The sequence below is a fragment of the Pelobates fuscus genome, chromosome 1, assembly GCF_036172605.1.
Source record: "Pelobates fuscus isolate aPelFus1 chromosome 1, aPelFus1.pri, whole genome shotgun sequence".
In the NCBI taxonomy this organism is placed as follows: Eukaryota; Metazoa; Chordata; class Amphibia; order Anura; family Pelobatidae; genus Pelobates; species Pelobates fuscus.
The window spans coordinates 165,337,815-165,355,403 of record NC_086317.1 but is presented as its reverse complement, the minus strand read 5'-3'; the positions used below and the strand labels follow the sequence as shown (position 1 = coordinate 165,355,403).

Below are 17,589 nucleotides of genomic sequence, written 5' to 3'. Positions count from 1 at the left end.
TAGCGGAGCGGAGCGTGGTACAGGAGCTTCTGTTTCCTGTACCTGGCCAGACTGACAGGAGGTGCTCACAGAGAGAGCACTCCCTGTCAGTCCGGCCGGGTACAGAAAACTGAAGCTCCTTTAGGGGATCTGCTCCGCTCGGCAATGCAACAATAGAGGTAGGAGGCACACCAGGAAGGGGAGTGTGACCACTAAAGGGGTGTGGGGTGCACCAAAGGACAGGGAGGGAATGGGAGAGAAACACCAAGAGACAGGGAAAAGAGGGGGGAGGAGAGAAGAACACTAAGGGACAGGGAAGGGACCACTAATGGTCGGGGAGGGGAGAGGGGCTGGTTAAGAGGCATATAGTTGAAGATTTTTTTGGGGGGGGAAAGGGAGAGCCGGAAAAATGCATCTTCGCCTATGTACCTAAAAATCCAAGCACCGGCCCTGGTTGGACCTAGGCAGCATGATGTCTTAGGCCGGCCCAGAGAGTGAGTGAGTGAGTGAATAATATAATATATATGTTCAGAAACATATTAGTAATATATGTAAATCGAGTTCATGCAAAGAGGGTGAAAAGGTATTAAAGAAAAACACACTTATTGCATCAAATTTACAAAGCCAAACTTTTAAAAGCTTTCCTCATTTCTTTCTCGGGATGAGGAATATATCGGTTGTAGACTCAGGATTTCCATCTGCCCAATCTTTTAATAATATGCACTGGATTGTCAGTGTTGAAGGAGACCGAAGCTGCCCCTATTCTAAATGAAAGACCCAAGACATGGATACAACCCAATCTTAGTAGTAGTGTTCTTATGTAGAAGATGAATTTAGCCGTAGTCAGAGGGATTCAGTGAGAGTAGTGGTGAAATGTGTGTGGCATGACTGAGTGTGGGTAAGTAAGAGTCAAGTATTTTAACTGGGCACTAGTTCTAGGTGGGATAAAGTGGTATAGCGGATGGATGAGTAGTTTGGTTTGTTTTAGAGGTTTGTAGAGAAAGTATATAGTGATTGTGACGAGAGCAATCTTGCCACATTGCATTGGAGAAGCCTGGTTGCCCGCCTGCTGCCTTTGGACTATGGACCAGACTATAACCCCTTAAGGACCGGACTTTTTTTGCGATGTTGTACATTTGCGACCAGGCATCTTTTTGACACTTATGTGGTGTTTGTCTTTAGCTGTAATTTTCCGCTCTCTCATTTACTGTTCCCATACAAATTATATATTGTTTTTTTCAGGACAAAAGGGGCTTTCTTTACATACCATTATTTATATAATCTCATGTAATTTAATTTAAAAAAAATGAAAAAATATGATGAAAAATTGAAAAAAATACACGTTTTTTGAATTTTATGTGAAAAATCTTTTACTCATCTACAAAAGCGAATGAAAAAAACTGCTAAATAGATTCAAAATGTTGTCCTGAGTTCAAAAATACCCAGTGTTTACATGCTTTTTGCTATTTTTTTGCATGTTATAGGGCTATAAGTACAAGTAGGATATTGCGGTTTCAAAACATACATTTTTAAAATGTATCAATAGTGGGGGGCGTGGCCAACAACCGCATGGAGTAGTCGCAAGCCGTGCGAGCTCCGTGTACCGCCGAGCCTACAGCGACAATTTAAGAGCCTGACAAGCACAAATCTTACCCCCACAAGGGGCATCCACTGCCTTCGCCCTCATGGCACCCTCCAAACAGCTTAAATTGACGGATTCGATCCGTTCCGGTAAAAAAGACCGCCCGCGGCAAAAACAAGATGGCGACGATACAGCCACGCAATCCCCAGACCCGAGCAGCCTCACAGACGAAGACAGCTCGCAGATACCACAAGGAGACGATTTGGTTACCAACCAAAGCCTGCATGCTATGCTGCAAGTCCTAAAGGAATCCCTGAGATCAGATTTTAAACAAATCTCTAAAGAACTAAGGAAGGACATACACGATCTGGGTGAGCGCACCAATCGACTGGAATCCAGGACGGACGACATCTGCTTGGTCCACAATGATATGGTAGACCAACTGCAGAAATTAGAAGAAGAACAGGCCGCACTAAAACTAAAAGTGGCGGATATGGAAGATCGATCCCGCAGGAACAATCTGCGCTTTCGAGGTATCCTGGACTCAATATCCGCGGAGGCCCTCCCGCAGTACCTGCAAACCATGTGCGCCATTCTTGTTCCTCATCTCGAGGCTGCCTCTTGGACGATGGACAGAGTACACAGGCTACCCAGACCAGCCAGACTCTCCGCCGACACGCCACGCGATGTGATCGTGCGCTTCCACTACTACAAGTCTAAGGAAGCATTAATATCCGCGACAAGAAAACTGGATCAATTGCGTGACCCATACCAAAATATCAGCGTGTTTGCCGACTTGTCTGCAGCGACCATGGCGAGAAGGAGGGAGTTTATTAATGTGACCAAGACCCTGCGCAACCACCAAATTTCTTACAGATGGGGTTACCCGACTAAACTTTTGATCTGGCACAAAGGACAATCGGTAGCAATCCTAGAACCAGAAGTGGGAATGGCGAAACTCAAGGAATGGGGCCTGCATCACAACATGGGACACAACTCCCCGCAAAAATCGCTTCCTAAGAAAATGAGAGCAGACTGGACTATGGCGGGCTCGCCTTCCAGACCGACGGCGCAGCATGAGATCTGATAAACGAACACTATTTTGCAGTACCAGAGTGACTCCAAGCACTTAAGTATTAATAGGGCTGTAATGTAATGAGAAATGTTTTTTTTTTTTTTTTTTTTTTTTTTTTAATTCTTTATTTTGGTTGTGCACTGATTGAACAAACAGCCGGTGTGTGCCACAACAGCGACATCCGGCAGAGTAGGTAAACAGTGGTATAACATGTTATGGCATTGGATATACAGGCACATTTTTTATATTATTTGAAAACAGTAGAGCAGGATCACGTTTGATTTTAAGATGGTAGCATATTACACATGTCATGGAGAGACAGATACAGAAGAAACATATGCGGGGAGCATGACTTGTGCATGAGAGCATACATAGAGTGTTAAATGATAGGTCGTTCTGGGTACTAGTACATTAAAGAGTTAGTGGATTGTAAGCATGTATTTAAGCTAAGCGATATATCATATCAGAAAGATTAGATGCTAAACACGCTGGAAAGAAATGATAGTCCACGAGTAGTAGGTAAATCACCCTGGCTGATTCAGAGTTCTTAGGATGAATAATGTTCCCGAGGCCTTGTTTGTGGTCGCAGGTCTGCGCTTATCCGATGCCCGTTCTGCTATGAAGGTGTGACCAGGTGCCGGTGTCCGTCGGTGGTCGGGTAGTGCCGCTCCAGGGGTGTCTTCGTGCTTCTGGTAGGTGACCCATCGGCTGTCTCCCCAGCCAGCCAGGAGTGCCCCCTTTGGATGTCCGACTATGAGTGACCATTAGGGAGGACGCTTGGGAGCTGATCGAAGCGTCTGAGTGCTGGGGGGCCCTGTGGGATCCTCGTCCTGGCCGCTGTGCTCTATGCTGCGTGTAGGGCGGGTATGTGGTCAGCCTCGTCGCGGGAGTACCTCGTTTGGTGGTATGGCCGACAGTCGCTGACTTGGGTGAGTGGTGTTCGGTATGCGCCAGTGCAGCAGCCATTATGGATCCGGGTAGGCCTCCGCCGTTGCCTGTCCGAGGTTTAGTTCGTGGGGAGGGCAGGTAGGAGGTTGCTCGCGGGGCTGTGGTACTTGGCATGCTGGGCCTATGTTCTTCCTGCCCCCTGTATTCGGTTTTGGAGGCCTGGCTGGTTGGTCTGATCTCCCTTATGGAGTAGTTACCTCCGCTGGTCTGGGCACACACGGAATCCGCCATCTTGGGTGGGGCGGTCAGGCGCTCGGGCAGTGTGTCACCATCTTTGGGCCCTGGATGCATAGCCTTTGGGTGAGGACCGGGATCACCCCCACCGGTCCATAGGGGGGGGAACAGGGCCGAATCCGCCCGGGTCTCCGCTTCCATTTCGGCACCATTAGGCAGGATAGAGGGGCAGCGGCCGTCCGTCCCTCTCACCGCCGGCATAGGCCCCCACTCGATCGTCGAGGGCCTCGCTTCCAGGGGACTGTAGCACCAATAGCCAGCCTCTCCCTGGATCCGGTGTCTCTGTGGCTTTGAACACCCGTGCTGGTGGTTTATTATTAGGTCTTTTTTCATGTTTTGGTTATATAATCGAGGATGTGTAGCAGGAGCTAAACTTGTGTGCGACCGTCCAGCTCGGCGGTTCGGCCCCGCCCCCCGAGAAATGTTTTTTGATTGCCAACCGGGTAATATTGAGGCGAGGTAATAACGCCATTTAATCCCCTGATTCAGTTATCAACTGAACACTTGACTCAATGTACAGATTAGGACACGCTCTGATAATAGTGCAGAAATGGCTGCTGGGACTTGTCTGGGCAACCACGATGCTGACCCGACACCCATTTCACTACCGCGCTTATACGCAAAGAGCCTTATTCGTATTCACATCACTAACTAAGCCTATCGATTTAAACTTGGCTTTAAATGATGAACTGTTCTCTGCCCGTTATCTATAAGAACGCCCAGTGATTTTATGTAAGAGTAACCAAAGTAGTTGCATTCTCACTCTGCGCAGTGGTATATCCTTTGCCGCACGCAGTTAACATTGTCAATTGCTAAATACTTTACAATAACTGATTACATGCCATGCGAGTGAGCGCCTGAGTGCTCTGGTGTCCCCAATGGCACTGGGAAACCCTTTGGTCACCACGTCCAGTACACCAATGCTCCGTCCTCTTGAGAGCTTGCTAGGCTACTCAGATGTTAGAGGCTAAATATCGGCGGGGACTCCCACCCCCCACTGCCCAATCTAGAGAGATGACAGTCTCCTACATGTGGCAGACACTGTCCCTGCGCATCAAGCAGGATGATTTTACCCCCTTACCCCCAAGTTCAACCTTATTTCTGCAGTTTGCACTGATATGTTTTATATGTTTTATATGTTATATGTTGTTTTTTGAAGGTATACACGCCCTCAGTCTGCATACACATGAGGCTCACTTGTCCCGAGGTCCCCATGGCCTATCACATACCCGGCACTCGAGAAAACTTGTACAGCGCCAACCAGCATTCCAAGCTCCGAGACGGCACTATGTGCCAAACCATGACACAAACATACCCATACACATTCCCTGTGCAGAACCAGACTGCAACACCCCATTCTGGCCTTGCGCTTCTACAAGGTACGAACTGCGTGAGCAACAATCCCCCCAAGTAATATTATGGCGTTAGCCACATTCAAAATATATTCCCTTAATGTAAAAGGCCTTAACAGCCCACACAAAAGACGCCTGGTTGTCCAAACTATGCACAAATCCAAAGCCGCTATCATTTGTCTCCAGGAAACACACTTATGCTGCCGTAACCCCCCACAAATACGTTCCTCTCAATACCCCCAGGTTTTTCATGCATACTCACCCCACAAATCTAAGGGAGTAGCCATCCTGTTCCACAAGGATTGGGTATTTCAGGAAACAAATAGACACATAGATGCAAACGGTAGACTGCTAGTTCTCACAGGCAACCTTAATGGCATGTTAATCACAATAGCATCGCTCTACGCCCCGAACGAGGCCCAGGTCGCGTTCATTCGCAAATCCTTAAAATTAATAGACAAAATCAGGACAGGCCACATAATTGTTTGCGGTGACTTCAATAGCACCTTAGACCCGACCCTGGACATAAAAAGGGAACAGGACAAATCCCCAACCTCGCACACAGTCTCCACCTGCAGCGAATTAAGTAAAACAATCAATAATAACAACCTTTATGATGCTTGGAGATCCACATACCCGCGAGAGAGAGACTATACTTATTTCTCGCAGGTGCATGGTACATACTCCAGAATTGACTTATGTCTGGTAGATAAGGCCACACTGATGAACATCGAGGATGTGCAAATTGGCCAGAGGACCTGGTCAGATCACGCCCCACTGACAGTCACATTCCGCTCCCTGTACCAAGCCAGAGGCAGAGGGACGTGGCGTCTCAATGAGAGCCTCCTAGACGACCCACAAGTACTCATTAACGTAACTAAAGAAGCTTCTGACTACTTCACACATAACGTGACTGACTCCGTCCCAATTCAAACAGTATGGGTCGCGCACAAGGCAGTCATGAGAGGTTTATTCATTAGGGAAGGCTCAAAACGCAAAAAAAACACTAATGACTCACATAGAGCCCTACTCCAAGAACTGACAAACTTGGAAGCACAAAACAAATCAAATCCCCGCAAAGCCTTAGCTGCACGCATCACCGAGATACAGAGGGAACTGAACGCCCTCGAACTTCTCACTACCGAAAGGTGGATGAGATCACTCAAACTCAGATATTACACGCAGGGTAACAAAGCGGGTAAACTGCTAGCCAACAAACTGAAAGCAAAACAAATACAATCCAAAATCCCGTACATTATATCTCCCACAAAGGGCAAACTCTACAACCCACTAGACATAGTCAATGAGTTAGCGGAATACTATGACAAACTTTACAATCTACACAATGACCGCCAGACACCACAACCGACTCCTACCAATGTAGCTGACTTCCTGGATGGGGTATCCCTTCCACGACTGTCCCCTCAAGCCAGTGCATCACTAGACGCCCCATTCACACATGACGAAATTCATAGGACCATCCTCTCCCTACCCAAACATAAAGCCCCAGGCCCGGACGGACTATCTAATTACTACTACCACAAAATGGAACCGACTCTCACGCCACACCTCACCACCCTATTTAATGCCATCAAAATGTCAGGCACCCTCCCTACGGAAATGCTGGAAGCAAACGTTGTCACCCTTCCCAAACCGGGCAAACCGCCCACATACTGCGAAAACCTACGCCCTATATCGTTACTAAATGCAGACATCAAGCTATACGCAAAACTCTGGGCGATGAGACTAAAAACACATCTCAGAGACTTAGTGTCGATAGAACAAGCGGGATTCGTCCCCGGGAGGCAGGCAGGTGATAACACCAGACACTTTATAAACTTAATAAATTGGGCGAAAACAAGCCAACAAGCAGGGGTAGTTCTGGCGCTCGATGCCGAGAAGGCCTTCGACCGCCTGAACTGGACATACATGGAGGCTACACTGTCCAAAATGGGTCTCTCAACACAAACCCTGCGGGGCATTATGGCTCTGTATCAATCCCCATCAGCAAGAATCTTTAACTCCGGTTTCATTTCAAACAAATTCCAAATAAGCAATGGCACACGCCAAGGCTGCCCGCTTTCCCCGCTCCTGTTTATACTTTGTCTGGAACCACTTATAATGCACATCAAAAAACATCAGGACATAGCTGGTCTATCCACACCCGCAGGCACCCACAAAATAGCACTGTTTGCGGACGACATCCTCCTTTACCTCACCAAACCTACCTCCTCAATCCCGCACCTGATGGCACTTCTCCTACAATACGGGCAAGCATCATATTATAAAAATAATCTTAAAAAAACTCAAGCACTTCCCATAAATATTACCTCAACAGAGCTACAGTCACTCAAGTTGCACCACCCCTTTGATTGGAGGAAAACCTCCTTAAAGTACCTGGGAATCAATCTCACCAAATCACATAATCAGCTGTCCCAAGAAAACCATATTCCCCTAACCTACAAACTCCAAGCACAATTAGACACTTGGCAAAACCTTGAAATTTCCTGGCTAGGGAGAATCAACACGATTAAAATGATGGCACTGCCACATGTCCTTTACTTATTTCGCACCATACCCATACCTCTAAGTGACAAAATACTCCAAAGATTCCAAAACATGTTTAATGCATACATTTGGAAAAAGAAACCCCCGAGAATAGCCAGGCGACTCACGTGGCTGTCCCCGAACAAGGGCGGTCTAGGATCTCCAAATGTGAAAGCCTACTATAGGGCGGCAGTGCTAGCCCAAGGGTTAGACGTGTTGTCAAGCACCACCCCCCGTATCTGGTCCCCCCTAGAGAATGTATGCATTAGACCATACACGGTGCATTCCATGTTAAGATCGTTCCATGCATGGGATCCACACGAGCGTAAGCCCCTGGCCAGTACGAAGTTTCTAATAGACAGTTGGAGAAAATGGGCCCACAAGCTCACAGGCGTGGACAACATTCTGCACTTTGCCCCAATCCACACAATTTCAGAACTGACAGACGATATCAATGTAAATCATTGGAAGCAAAAAGGTATAAAGTCAATATCCCAACTATTTTCGAAAGAAGGTATCAAGCCATTTCCAGTCCTTCAGGAAGAATTCGAGCTCCCCCATAAGGACGTTTTCACATACCTTAGGACCAAACACCTTCTCCAATCCCTTCACACGCAACATAGTGACGAGTCACAATTGACGGCTTTTGGACTATACTGTATAGGGAAAAAGCCACACCTAAAGCCACTATCTCTATGCTACTCGACACTAAACGATGCAGACCCCCTACATAAACACAAATACATGGAACAATGGGAAGCAGAACTCAATATCAATATACCTACCCCACTATGGTTACAGGCGATCCAGACAACAAAAAGGGTGTCTCGTAGTCTAACTCTTTGGGAAGCATACTACAAGATACTGATGAGGTGGTACTTCGTGCCTACCAGGTTAGCAAACATTTACCCTTCTGTGCCTGACATGTGTTGGAGATGTCAGCTTCATAAGGGAAACATGAGACACATATTCTGGGATTGCCCCTTATTAAAGGGAATATGGCTAGCGATAGCCCAAGCTGTTGAACTGTTAATAGCACGTAAAATGCAGTTTACACCGGAATGTTACCTGCTCCACCTCTCTCCTGAATTACTTGTAGATAACAATAGATGGGTGATCATACACCTGTTAACAGCAACTAAGACAAGCATAGCCAGCCACTGGAAGAGTACACAGGTTCCTTCCCTCCTAGAAATATGGAACAGAATAGACGCTATTGCTGACTATGAAGGGATGGCATACAGGTTGAATGGCCAAACAGAGTTATATACCAAAAGGTGGACAAATTGGCAGGTGCATCGTAAACAAGTGAAAAAGCTCAAAGCCTCACCGTTATAACAGCCACGTCCATACGATTATAAGATAACTGCATTACACCAATTTACTAGACCACACATTACCTCGATAACCACTCTCAAACAACACCGTCATTTAAGCCAGAACACAACTGGGATATTAGCACTCAGGGACCAATTCTTTGTATACCTTCCCCCCCTTCCTCCCGTATTTATCATCCCACCTCCTTGTCTCCCCGTCCCCTGGTGTAGAGGTACATACGTTTCTATCTGAAATATCGCAATAAGCTTGAATAAAGACTAGAGAAATCGCCAACACCTTAGCCAGCGCTAGATTCACCAAGGTTGGCATTTCAGACACTCACCATACCATTGTATGCATAAAATGGTTCTGTATATTGCATAAATCTAAACGTATACATGTTTATTTGATTGTATAAACCCATTGATATGACTGTACATGTAATGCCACCATATTGAAATGTACCGTATACCCTCCCCTTTTTTCTTTCTGTACCCCTTGTTATTTCTTATTTCGGAAAATTTTCAATAAAAAAAAATGTATCAATAGTGACATTGTAACACTATTATCTGTCATAAATTGCTAAATAACACCCCACATGTACATATTTTTTTAAAAGTAGACAACCCAGGGTATTCAATATGGGGTATGTCCAGACTTTTTTAGTAGCCACTTAGTCGCAAACACTGGCCAAAGTTAGCGTTCATATTTGTTTGTGTGTGAAAAAAGTAAAAAACTAAATTGAACGCTAATTTTGGCCAGTGTTTGTGACTAAGTGGTTACTAAAAAAGACTGGACATACCCCATTTGCAATACCTTGGGTTGTCTTCTTTTGCAAATGGTATGCCATCATGGGGGTAATTCTCATTCCTGGGCTACCATACGCTCTCAAAGGCAACGTAACCAACCTGCCCATTTTCAATGTAAAAATATTTGACCCATATATTTGACCCTGTAACTTTCAAAAACGCTATAAAACCTGTACATGGGGGGTCCTGTTCTACTCAGGAGACTTTGCTGAACACAAATATTAGTGTTTCAAAACTGGAAAATGTATCACAACAATTATATCATCAGTAAAAGTGCTGTTTGTGTGTGAAAAATGCAAAAAAAGTCACTTTCACTGACAATATCATCGCTGTGATATGTTTTACTGTTTTGAATCACTAATATTTGTGTTCAGCGAAGTCTCCCGAGTAAAACAGTCCCCCTGCAGGCAGAGACTAGGACACCTATTGTGACCATGTGGTCGCCCTGTTGGGCGATCACATGGTCACAGGGGTCCTAAACCGCCATGGGGAGACTGTCTGGGCTGCAGGCAGTCTCCCCACACCGGGAGCACCGCCGATCGCCGCCGGGGGAATGACGGCGATCGGGTAAGTACATTGGATGGTTAGGACGGTTCAGGACCGTCACCGGTCGGCAACGCAAAAATGCAGATGACGGTCCTGAACCGTCCTCCGTCCTTTATTTTCCCTGCAGAAAGGCTTATTTACAGCCAGAGGAGGTGTGGCTAGGGCTGCATAAAGGTGTGGCTAGGGCTGCATAAACAGAAACAAAAGTGATTTATCTCCTAAACGGCAGAGAATTGAGCAGTAAAACTTCAGGGGCATGATCTATACATTGAACCTGCTTTATTAAGCTAAAGTTGTTTTGGTGACTATAGTGTCTCTTTAATGCAATACCGCCACATTACATTTCTAGTAGAGGAGTTTGCAACAAGAAAGTGGAGGGCACCCCACCCCCTTCTATAGGTAGCCCGGTGGAGCACTATGTTACTGATTTTTCTTTCTATAATATGCAGCCGCCCGATGTAAAATTAAAATAAAAAATTGATATCCTCGTATGCTCTCCACCAGTGAAGGGGCTCCAGACCCCCTTCACTCTCTTTAACTCCAGGGCTTCAAACCCCTTTCCCTCTCCTTAACTCCAGGGCTTCAGACTTCCTTACTTCTCCATAACTCCGGGGCTACAGACCCCTTCACTCTCCTTAACTCCAGGGCTTAAGACCCCCTTCCCTCTCCTTAACTCCGGGGCTTCAGACCCATTTCCCTCTCCTTAACTCCTATGGTGTTGGAGAGTATATTTAAGTGAACACCAGACACTTCCTGATCTGTTGTGAGACATTCGAAGACATTCGAAGACCCATGCCAGACCAGGATTAACCCTAAAACGACCCTATGGGGCTGCTTAGGGACCAGAGGTTAGACAGGGGCCACAGAATCAGGAATTTGCTAGACCCTATTAACCATCTCTATAAGAAGAATTAAGGTGGTCCCCAAACTGATAAATTGCCTAAGACCCCTTTATTTCATTTAGCAAAAAGTGCAGCTTTTGACAGAAATTGATACATTTATGAATAACCTGGTTACACCACTCTGGTAGTAAACCAGACAACAGTTCCTGTTACTTCCTTGTTTGGTTAGCCCAGAGCACCTGACTTACAACAATTCATGCTTTTAATTGGGGTATATCTACTAAACAATGATTTTTATTTATTTTGTGTTTGGTCAGTGAAGGTGTCCCTTTAAGGGTAAAAATGTCTGTATCTGGCTAAATACATTGCAATATTACCTTAAATAGAAGACGTTAATAGTATAAATGAATTAGTTTTTCCTTTTTTAACTTATATATCTTTTTTTTTAATATATCATATTTATTATGTTTTTAAAAGAAGAAACAATACAGTACACAATATGGGAATACAGTTTGATAATACTGTGTAGTAATACAACCCCCACGGAGCACATATTTACACAAAGTATGCGAGTCTGTACGCATATGCAATAATTGCATTCCCTGAATCTGTACATATTATTCTCTCTTGTGCATTGCCTGTTTTTTTAAATGTGCAAGATCTGATTAAAAAAAAAAAAAAAAAATATAGGCATGTTGTCTTAAAAAAGAATACTTTAAGCCATCTCAGGGGTTATAAAAATCAGATGCCATATAATACCATAAAGTGTTATTTCAAAAAAGGAAGAAGAAAAAAGGAAAGAGGAAAACATAAAACAATTAAGGGGGGAGAACATAACACAACATAATTATAACGTGGCACGAAAACTTTGTTTCTAACGTATTATTCTTATTCATGCTATTTTTTGCAACCGAGTACTTATACTGAGTACTTATACATCAAATACACTTGAAATAAATAAATAAATAAAAAAACACACATCCACAGAACACTAAATAGGGTCACATTATTTTTAATTTTTTTTAGCTACAGCCTATGTGTTGGTACACTACCCCTATACTCTTTCCAGTCTTGCCACATTTTTTCATGCATAAACTCTCTGCCTACTATTCTATATGCCATTCTTTCATATTGGCACGTCCTATCCACTCTCTCTAACACCTCCGATATACCTGGAGAAGTAGTTTTTTTCCAATTTTGGGCAATGCTCATTTTAGCTGCCAATAGTGTATATATGACTACTAGGCATGTGCATGGGGAAAATTTTCGGTTCGTTTTGGCGTTCCGGCAATTCGGGACTTCGGCAATTCAGGACTTCGGCACTTTGGTTCGGTACGCTGGAACTTCGGCACTTCAGGACTTCGGCAACTTCGGAATTTCGGCACTTCGGAATTTCGGCATTTCGAAACTTCGGCATTTTGGGACTTCGGCACTTTCGGACTTCACTTGCAGCCGCTTAGTAGATAACTCCCTAATTCCCACAGTATTATGTAGTTATATACCAAAATGCTGAAAGACCTAAATTGGTCTTTCAGCCAAATTTACTAATACAATAGGCCCCCCCCCCCCATTATTTTACTTTAGGTACCACCGCATCAGAACCTTGCTGTAAGCTTCTCAATGGATGAGGCTATGTGATGCATGTTTAGTGAGTTTTATGGTTTGATACCAATTAGACAATGAGTACGTTTTTGACAAATCTCGCTCCCAGAGTAGCATGTATGGCAACTTCTCTTCCCTATTGAGAGTTAAAAGGGCGTTGTAACACACGGATAGAGGTTTGCTAGCCAGATTGGGTCTCAGACAAAATTTACCGAATGGGTCTAGGGATGCCCTATCAGGTTTTGACACCTTATTAGCTAACAGAACATTTTTAATCCTCTGGTAGGTAAAGAATTCTTTGTTTGGAAGAGAATATTTTATTTGCAAACTTGGATAAGTTTAAATCCTGTGTAAGGGTAGTTATAGCGTGTAGCGGGGCAAGGGACATAAGTCTCACACCCCTTAGCAATTTAGGGGCCCACATAGACCAACATTGGACCATCATTTTAGGTAACGGAAGCACATGTTTTCCAATTATAGCACTCGATGAGGTCTGCCAAAGAAGGCCTTCTAGTGAGTAGGGTTTGGCACAGGCCTTTTCCATGTGCAACCACAGTGGTGCTGTAGAACGAAAAAGTACTGCCATGCTCTGGGACAACAGGGAAGCCCGATAATATTTAGCAATATTGGGAATGCTTAAGCCTCCTTGTGCGTACGGAAGCTCTATGAGCCTAAATGCGACCCTTGTTTTTTTTTTTTCCAGATATGCGAGTTGATCATGTTTTGAAATTTTTAAAGTAAATTATTCAACAATGCAATAGGAATAGTGCGAAAGAAATATAAAATATGAGGCAATACCATCATTTTTATTGTGTGTGCACGGCCCAGCCACGACACCCACAGGGCCCCCCATCTGTTCAACTGGGTCTCTAACCTGTGCAATAAAGGAATATGGTTTTCTTTAATCAAGAGAGAGCAAGATTTAGTTAACTTTATGCCCACGTACGTAAGTGAGACTTTACGCCAATCAAACAGGTAAGAGTATGCTAGCTGGGATACAACTGAGCTTGGTAGCCCTAACGGCAACGCCTGTTTTTTTTCCCATTATTTTTTATAATATGATATCATGCTGTACCTTTTCAACAATTTATCTAAATTCAGTAGGTTTTCGTTAAAAATAAGAGCACGTCGTCAGCAAAGAGGGCTATTTTCTGTTCTCCGCTTGGTGTAGGCAACCCACAGATATCCATGTGTCATTTTATATGTCTAACCAAAGGTTTTAACGTCAATATAAAAATCAGTGGGGACAGTGGGCACCCCTGGCAAGTTCCATTTGTAATTTCAAATTTTAGGGATAAAAAAACAGTATTAAAGACCTTCGCTGAGGGTTTTGAGTATAATGCCATAATACTATCCACAAAAGAGGGGGGAAGCTTAATTTCTGAAGGACACTCTTCATATACTCCCAGTTTAAACGGTCAAACGCTTTTTCTGCATCCAAGGCGAGTAAGACCTCGGTGGTTATTGGTATGTGCCCAATCGATAAGATTAATATAATGCCTTGCGTTTCCCCTCTAGTCTACCCGGAACAAACCCAGCCTGCTCCTCAGAAACCAACTCCAGCAAGAACAGCTTTATTCGGGATGCCTGTAATTTGGCATAAAGTTTTATGTCTATGTTAAGAAGCGATATAGGCCTAAGGCTGGCGCACTCTGTAGGGGACTTCCCAGCATGGGCGTAGGAACCCCCACAGATCTGGGGGGATAACATTCTTACTCGCCGGGTATATTCTTATTCAGTAAACTGGGAGTTGTTTATCCTATTGTACAGCGCTACGGAACTTGATGGCGCTATGTAAATAATAAAATAATAATAATAATAATGTTACATTTCAGTGTGTGTGTGTGAAATAATATAATGTGAATCATATCAGTGTATCGCATAGCTCCACAGCTATACAACTGACAGTAATGTGTGAGGTGCAAGTACATCACAGAACTCCTCAGCAATAAAATGCATGGGAACGTGCAGTTTGTGAGCGTATTACAGATCACCTCATCAATACAATGCACAGGAATGTACAGTGTTTGAATATATATCAGCCAACCCAATGCGTGGCAAAACACTGCGCTGCACCAATCAGCATCTCCTCACAGAGATGCGTTGAATCAATGCATTTCTATGAGGAGTGTTCAGCGTGAATGCTAGTGCATACCCCTTCTGTTCATATTACTAACCCCCATACCCCTTCCGGCCATATTACTACCCCCCATACCCCTTCCGGCCATATTACTACCCCCCATACCCCTACCATTCATATTACTAACCCCCATACCCCTACCGTTCATATTACTACCCCCCATACCCCTACCGTTCATATTACTACCTCCCCATACCCCTTCCGTTCATATTACTAATCCCCATACTCCTACCGTTCATATTACTACCCCCCATACCCCTTCCGTTCATATTACTACCCCCATACCTGTTCCATTCATATTACTACCCCCCATACCCCTTCCGTTCATATTACTAACCCCCATACCTGTTCCGTTCATATTACTACCCCCTCCTATTCATATTACTACCCTCCCAACAGCCCCACCCCCTCTAGTCATATTATTAGCCCCCTTACCCCCTTCATTCATATTAGTACCCCCTCCAATTATATTAATACCCCCTCCTAACCCCCTCCATTCATATTTGTACCCCCTCCTACCCCCCTCCATTCATATTAGTACCCCCACCCCCCCTTCTACCCCTATTAGTACCCTTCCACCCCCCTCCATTCCTATTAGTAGCCTCTAACCCCTTCCATTCATTTTTCTACCCACCCCCCTCCCCAAATTATATCTCCCCTCTCTAACCCTTCCATACTAAATACCTGGCAGTGGCAGGGCAGGCAGCTGCTTTTTTTTCAGAGCCGGCGTCTGAGCTTATAATGACGCCGGCTCCACTCTCCTCCTTGCATACTGTTGTCCCCCTCCCTGCCGTTTTACCGCACAGAGCAGGGGAGGGGGACCTCTTCAAGCGGCGCACGGTGTCAGACTGAGCGCCGGGTGGTCACGTGACACCCGGCGCTCCTATGCAGAGCGGGAGGGGGAGGCACTCCACCTCCCAGTGTACACTGCATGCGGTTCCATTATGGAGCCGCACGCAGCCTGTCAGGGGGACGGCAAACATCACTTGTCAGTCTGCATTATCTGTTCCCCCCGGATGATTTCCTGGGGGGGATGCGTCCCCCCGGTTCCTACGCCCGTGCTTCCCAGGTTTGGAAAGAGTAACTATATACGCTTCCAGCATTTTTGGGGGGAACCTGATGTTTTAAACAAATTGAACAGTGAGATATGGTGCAAAAATGGGCTCCAGCTTTATATAGTAATAGTTGGAGAAGCTTAGGAAGAGAATGAATAGCTTTCCTTATTTCGTCCACAGTAAAAGGCTCCTCTAGTTTCTGATACTGGCTCACAAAAATTCTAGCGAGATTGATCTCCTCAAGAAACGTATCTATTTCAGGCCGTGAGGGCTGAGGTGTATTTGGATCTCCAGTTAGGTTGTATAACGTCTCGTAATAGCGTGCTAATTCTCCTACAATATCATGAGGATTGAATAATTTATGGTTGTCCATTGAGACAATATAAGGAATTTTTGTTTGAAGATAATTTGACTTTAGCATTTTGGCCAACACTTTCCCTGCTTTATTGCCATGAATATAAAATTTTGTTTTTAAAGCTCTAATTTATTTCTCTTTATCCGCTAGGGCCATATGGTCTAATTCTTTCCTTATTTGAGCAATTTGACTAGCAAATGATTTAAGGGGCTTAAGTTTATTTTGATCTTCTAGCTGAGTTAAGTCCTGGAGGAGCCACAACTGAGCCGCACACACTTTCTTTTTATGACTAGCCCCTACTTTAATAAAAATACCCCTGATAACCGCCTTCTGCGCCAGCCATAAGGAGGGGACAGCAATATTATCCTTGTCGTTATCATGAAAATACTTGACAAGTATTCGCAATCACTGGAAACAATTTGGAATTATCGATCAATGCTTCATTCAATCTACATGACCACCTACCACGTAACGGATACCTGGATTGGAAAGTGACTATGATTGGCGAACGATCGGAGTAAGTCCTAGGGCCTATGTCAACCACTGTGACATTAGTCAAGGTAGTTTTATCAACAATGCACATGTCTATTCGCGAATAAGTCATATGCACGTAAGAATAAAACGTGTAATCTCTAGCTGATGGATAAAGACAACGCCAGGTATCATATAAATCATGGTTATTGAACAGAGTTCTCAGTCTCTGGCCATTAGAAATGGCCAAGGGGTGTGGTCTCCTCTCGTCCTTCCTAGAAATGTCGGGTCTAGAGAAATATTAAAATCTCCACACACTACAACATGGCCAACACGAAGCTCCATAATATTTTTCAATGCTTTCTTTAAGAATTTGGGCTGTAATTTATTTGGAGCCTACAGGGAAGCCAATGTAATATGGATCCCATTGAAGGAGCCTACTAAAATGAGTAGTCGTCCCATCTCGTCCGTGTATTGTGTGTCCAGTTGAAAGGCCCAATCTGCATGAATTAGGATAGAGGGGTATCTTAGATTTACTAGATGAATATGCATGATACACTTTTGGATCGTAAATTAGGGGAGTCCTGAGAACGAAATTGTGTTTCTTGCAGACATATTACTACGTTCTTAGATTTCCTCATCTCCTGATACACCAACTGTCTTTTATGTGGACTATTACGTCCGTTAACATTCATAGAGAATATTCTAAAGGATGTATCCATGACGTATTATTGC

General features: G+C 44.4%; 1 protein-coding gene across 1 annotated transcript in view; it reads left to right on the top strand.

Moving 5' to 3' along the window:
• Positions 1-10,390: 10,390 nt before the first annotated feature.
• The window catches only part of SORT1 (sortilin 1), a 530,048-nt gene continuing 522,849 nt past the window's right edge, over positions 10,391-17,589 (top strand). The window contains exon 1 of the mRNA XM_063451773.1: positions 10,391-10,410. The gene's annotated coding sequence lies outside the window, so the exon portion shown is untranslated. The remainder of the gene's footprint in view (positions 10,411-17,589) is intronic.